Source organism: Cibotium barometz, chromosome 62 (assembly GCF_041138505.1).
Source record: "Cibotium barometz isolate CiBa-2024 chromosome 62, ASM4113850v1, whole genome shotgun sequence".
NCBI classification, from domain to species: domain Eukaryota; kingdom Viridiplantae; phylum Streptophyta; class Polypodiopsida; order Cyatheales; family Cibotiaceae; genus Cibotium; species Cibotium barometz.
In genome coordinates this window covers 1,550,639-1,556,968 of record NC_141107.1, presented here as the reverse complement: position 1 = coordinate 1,556,968, position 6,330 = coordinate 1,550,639, and positions in this window count along the sequence as shown.

Here is a 6,330-nt window from a genome sequence, read left to right as displayed (position 1 = left end):
CACTTGTACTCTCCTAGATTCTAGCCTACACACACATGGGCATACTGCCTTACATCATAGATTAGATCACTCACACTAGCACACTCTTAAGCACACCTCTATTCCTATGTTCACCATGTGAACTGATGCTATCACCCCTATACATTTTAGTCCTCTTGAGTTTGATTTACCAACATCATATGTATCACACCCAATCACACCCATTCACATCCATCACAATCATTGCATCCTCGTCACATCACATGCATTCCATCCACATCTATCCTCCTTATCACATCACATTCACATCACATTCATTCCATCCACATTACATCACATCCATATCTATTCACATCGCATCTCATTCATTCCATCTACATTACATCACATCCACATCTCATTCATTCCATCTACATTACATCACATCCACATCTATTCATCCACATCCATCCATTCATTCATATGCACATCTATCCACATCCATCCATTAATTCACATTCACATCTATCCACATCCATCCATTCATTCACATGCACATTTATCACTTCTCATCTCATTCTCATCCATTTACGTCACATCACCCCTATTCACATATCATCACATCTCATTCACATCCACATCCATTTACGTCACATCACATCTCATCACATCCACTCACATCATCTCCTCACATCCACTCACATCATCTCCTCACATCACATTTACATCTTATCACATCCACACCCACATATTTTTACATCACATCACATCCACTTACATCTCCTCACATCACATTCACATCCACATTCATTTACATCACATCACATCTCATCACTTCCACTCACATCTTATCACATCGCATTCACATCTTATCACATCGCATTAACATCTTATCACATCACGTTTACATCTCCTCTTATCACATTCACATCTCATCTAATCACATCGCATCCATTTACATCCCACATTTATTTGCATTCATTCGGCTCTACATCACATCTTATCACATCCACTTTTAGTACTGTTCTCTACTTTCGATATACCGATAGGACTTTTCTAAGTTTCTGCCAATTGCTTGGCCTAGTTAAAGGTACTTTTTCTCAATGGATATTTTCATATTCTTTCTCAAATTTCTCAAGTGAAATATATTCAATATTCTTCTTTTGAGTAAAAGATTCATGGGATTTACAAAAATCAATTCTACCCATATTTTTCAATAAAATTAATAATGCTCAAAATTTCACTTTTGATAAATACTCATAATTCGAATTATGCCAAAAATTACTCTTTTACCATTTAATTACTTGGATATCAATTATCATGAAAATTTCTCTTTTACATAAAAATAAATTTACCAAAAATTTCTCTTTTACCATTTAATTACTTGGATATCAATTATCATGGGAATTCCTCTTTTTACATAAAAATAAATTTACCAAAAATTTCTCTTTTACCATTTAATACTTGGATCTCAATTATCATGGAAATTTCTCTTTTTGCATAAAAATAAATTTACCAAAATTTACTATTTTATCATAATCAATTTATTATGCATAATTATAAAAAAAATATTTCTCATAAATATGATAAAAATCATTCTTTTTGCATAGGATGTCCAATCCTAGAATATGGTAGGAAGTCCTCTTTTAGCATTATGTATAAAAATAAGATATGTATTATTTTTTAAAAAATTTACCATAGGTTCGCTTGCTATTATTGATAATTCTTAAATTATTCTAAAGAATAAAAACTTGCAATGAAAATATGATAGTAGTTCCTCTTTTATGCTTAAAATAAAATTATGAATTTAAATCATAATTTTAACCATAATCATAAACTTAATTATGATTATCTCACTAGATTAAGCTAATTCCATTATTTCTCTTTTTCCAAATTGATAGGATAATCTATTTCTCATTTAGAATCAATCAAAGTAGTTTTTAACTACTTATAAATAATCTAAAAGAAAAAACCAATATTTTGTTAATCATAAAAATAGCATTTTCTTAATCTCTAGCTTATCAAGCCTAGAGTTTAGCTTTGAATTAAGAGACTATTATTGAGAAGCATCTTTTTTCAAAGGATTTAGCCATAAAGATGATTATTCTTTTAGAGAGAGAGAGATTTACTTAAAGAAAGCATTACAAATAAACATAAAGATTAACTTTCTCTTAATTAAGCATTAAGACTTTAAGGGAAAGCTTGATTTGAATTAAAACAATTATTTAGAAAGCTTCTCAAGCTTGAGAGGGATTGAGAAGAAGAAATTAGAAAAAACCATAAAATTTGATTTTACCTCCAAGTTGGGCTTGATTCTCTATTAGCAGTGAAGCCCCCGACTAATCAATTGGTCCACCAAGAGGAGAAGAGCAACTCCAAGAGTTGTTGTAGAGAGAGAGAGAGAGAGAGAGAGAGAGAGAGAGAGAGAGAGAGAGAGAGAGAGAGAGAGAGAGAGAGAGAGAGAGCTCCAAGCTCCCAAGAGAGGAAAATTTAAGGGATAATAGAAAATATGATTATTTTAATATAATGCTGGCATGGTATAGCTCCAATATTTTTTTACAAAAGAATAAGGGTCTATTTATAGGTCAGGGAGGCCACTAACCAAGTCCAACTAGGTTCTAGAATTTTTCAGGTTCAGTTTGACTCAATTTGGATAAGATTTAGACCAGTTTGGCTCCCTTTTTTGTTTGGTTTGATCCAGGAGAGAGGAGAGATAAAAAATATCACAATTATTTTGAATTAAAAACCCTTCCACACATGTGAAATAGGCACCTACCTACCAAGGTTTCGATTTATTTCATCCCAACAGTTGGATTAATCCAATTGGCCCATTGTAACCTTAATTGGACTATGGACCATAATCCAAAAATTTCGTAAAATGTAGACCCTTAGGCTAAGGTCCCTTATACCCTTTTCAATTAATTCCTAATGCACATTAGAAAGTTCATTTTGAACTTGTGTTTCAGGGGAATTCATTTTAGACACTAGGAGGATTTTTATATCCAAAGATATCTAAATTTTAGATTATCTCTCTCTAGATATTTTCTCTAGATATTTTCTCTCTCTAGATATTTTCTCTCTCTAGGCCAAAACAAGGTAAAACAAGATCTTTCTTCTATTTCAGAGAGGGGAATAATTTCAAGAATAGAAGGGGAGATTCTTACACCTTTACACCTCAAAAGCTGGAGGGAGGAATCTTACACTGCTTTCAGCCATCACTCTCAAATTCTAAAAATGAGTGAAAACTTCACTCTTCTCCTTCATGAAATACACCCACACTTTCCTCATGTGGTCATTAATGAATGTTACATAGTACATGTAGCCACCCCCATAGACATAGTTTTTGCAGGACCCCATACATATGAATGAACATCTAGTACATTCCTATCATGTGAAAATACATGCTTTATCTGCTTTTTAAATTTACACGCTTCACATACTTTCTACATACCATCAACCTTAAACTTAGGCAACCTTGTCACAATTTCTTTAGTCTGCATAGACTTCATTCTTTGCACATTTACATGCCCAATTCTCTTATGCCAAATGTCTGTATCTGCGCAACAACTACTGACCCTTCGCAAACATTGTAGCTTTCACTTCAGGCATATTTACATCTAGTGTAAACATTTTGCTCACTCTATTGACTTTTGCAACCAACCTGCACTTGTCTTTAAAGTTTTCAACATAACAACCATTAGGGTTAAAGCGCACTTGCTCACTCTATTGTCTTTTGCAACCAACCTGCACTTGTCTTTAAAGTCTTCAACACAACAACCATTAGGGTTAAAGCACACCTGCAAACTCTGCTCAATCATCTGGCCAACAGAAACTAGATTCTTTGTAATATTTAGAACATGAAGTATATCTATAAGATACTTCACCTTGCCATTCTGCATAGACAATGGCACATTTCCAACATGGGCAATTGGATGAGTAGTATCATTCCCTTTCATGAAAAAAAAACAGCAGAATGTATGCTCACAAGACATGTTTGATTCACTCCTACCTTTGTTTAATGGAGGGCAGCCATATTTAGAGCAATTGAATGCTCAACCAAGTGTTGAAATTCAGTCTTTGTAGGTGCAAAATCAGCCTACAAATCAGCCTTTTGATGAGGCAATCATTGAGGAAGTAGTGGATGAGGAGAGAGCAGCCATAGAAGAATCTAGGCATATGCCAAAATGTCTTGTGCAGACATTGAGGGATACCAAGTTGGCAGCTCCTTTACCTAGCACAGAACTCGTGTAGGTTCTCATCATGTAGATTATTCTCATGTGGATCATGTTCTCATTTTTACTTTATGTAATGAGGAGGAACCTGTTTCCTTTGAGGAAGCAGAGGATGATGATCATTAGATGAATTCTATGCAGGATGAGTATAACTCTATACTCAAGAATGACACTTGGTATGTAACAGATCTACCTAATGGCAAAAAGGCCATTGGTACTATGTGGGTTTACAAGTTAAAACGCAAAGCAGATGGTAGCATTGATCGCTCCACAAGGCCAAACTTGTTGCAAAGGGGTATGCCCAGCAAAAGGGCATTGATTATGATGAGACCTTTGCACCCACATCTCGTATGACTACCATTAGGTGTCTTATTGCTTTGGTAGCACAACATGGGTAGAATGTACATCAGTTGGACATTAAGACTGCATTCTTGAATGGTGATTTACATGAGGAGGTGTATGTATTCATAGCCTCCTAGTTTTGCTGTGAAAGGAGAAGAGTCTAAAGTATGCAGTTTGAAAAAAGCTCTTTATGGCCTTAAGCAAGCTCCTAAAGCATGGTATGAGAAGATTCATGCATACTTGGTTGCAAATGATTTTTGCAACAATCCAACAAAGAGTACCCTCTATGTGAAGAGGAGTAAGAACACATTTTTGGTCATCGTTCTATACGTTGATGACATGCTGCTCATCTCATAGGAGGGATATACAATATTATTGGCATCGCTCAAACACCTTCCTTAAGCAAGCTAGATGGTCTGCTCTCATCAAGAGTGTGCACATTTCTCTCTCTCCCCCCCAAAGAAAGGTCATTCCTATGACCTATTCTCAATCCACATGAAGCTTCTCATGAAACATTTCTCTAATCCAAAAGTAATTTCTATGCTTGTCTAAATGGAGGCCAAAAGCTTTATAATGCTTTTATGATATTTATTTCATAGAGAAATTATGAATCAATCCATAATTGGATAATGATCTAATTAGTGGTCATTCTAATCATATCAATAATATTAAACTTCATTCTTTCAATTAAATTGAGAATTATCAATAATAGCAACGAAGCTATGGCAAAATTTATGTAAAATAAACACATAAAACATTTTCATTCATAATATGAAAAGAGGACTTCCTACCATATTCTAGGAATTATCATCCTAGATTAATTGAATGATTCTCATTGTAATCATGGAGAAATTGATTTTTCTGTTTATGCATAATTAGTAAATTAAGAAAAAGAGAAATTTCTAGTAATTTATTTTTATGTTAAAAGAGTAATCCCCATGACATTGGAAATCCATGTATTCCAATGATTTAGAGAAAAAAATTACAATGCTAAAATAATGTATATTTTATGAAAGATTTTAGTTAAATTTATCTTTTTGTAGTATAGATAAATTTTTATGATGAAAGAGGAATTCCCACCATATTGAAATTCAAATATTTAAATAAGAAAAGTATAATTCCTAGTGCAAAGGAATTAATGAAGACTTTTATTTAATTTTTAAGAGAAAATATAGTTAAATTTATCTTTTTGTATAGATAATTTTTTATGATGAAAGAGGAATTCCCACCATATTGGAATCCAATTAATTAAATGAAGAAAGTGTAATTCCTAGTGCAAAGGAATTATTGGATATTTTTATTTAAATTTTAAGAGAAAAAATTAGTTAAACTTATCTTTTTGCATAGATAAGTTTAAATGATAAAAGAGGAATTCCCACTATATTGAAATTCAAATGTTTAGATGAGAAAAGTGGAATTTTTAGCTTAAAGGAATTAATGGTTATTTTTATGTAATTTTAAGAAGAATTTTAATAGATTTAATTTATAGAAAAGAGGAATTCCCATGATAATTGGATTGCACTCATTGAAATGAGAAAAAGAAGGATTTCAAGTTTATTCAAAAAAAATAGGTATTTATATTTTAGTTAAAAGATGAATTTCCATGATATTTGAGAAAAGATGGATTTGAATTAAATTCTAATGTCGAAAGATGAATTTCCATCATAATTCTACCTATTAAGGTTGAGAATTTATGTGGGAAAACGAATATCTTGGATATTTGAATTGGTAAAATCACTAAATGGATATTTACCCAAAAACTAGATGTTTAGTTGAAAGGAATCCTAGTAGAGCTAAA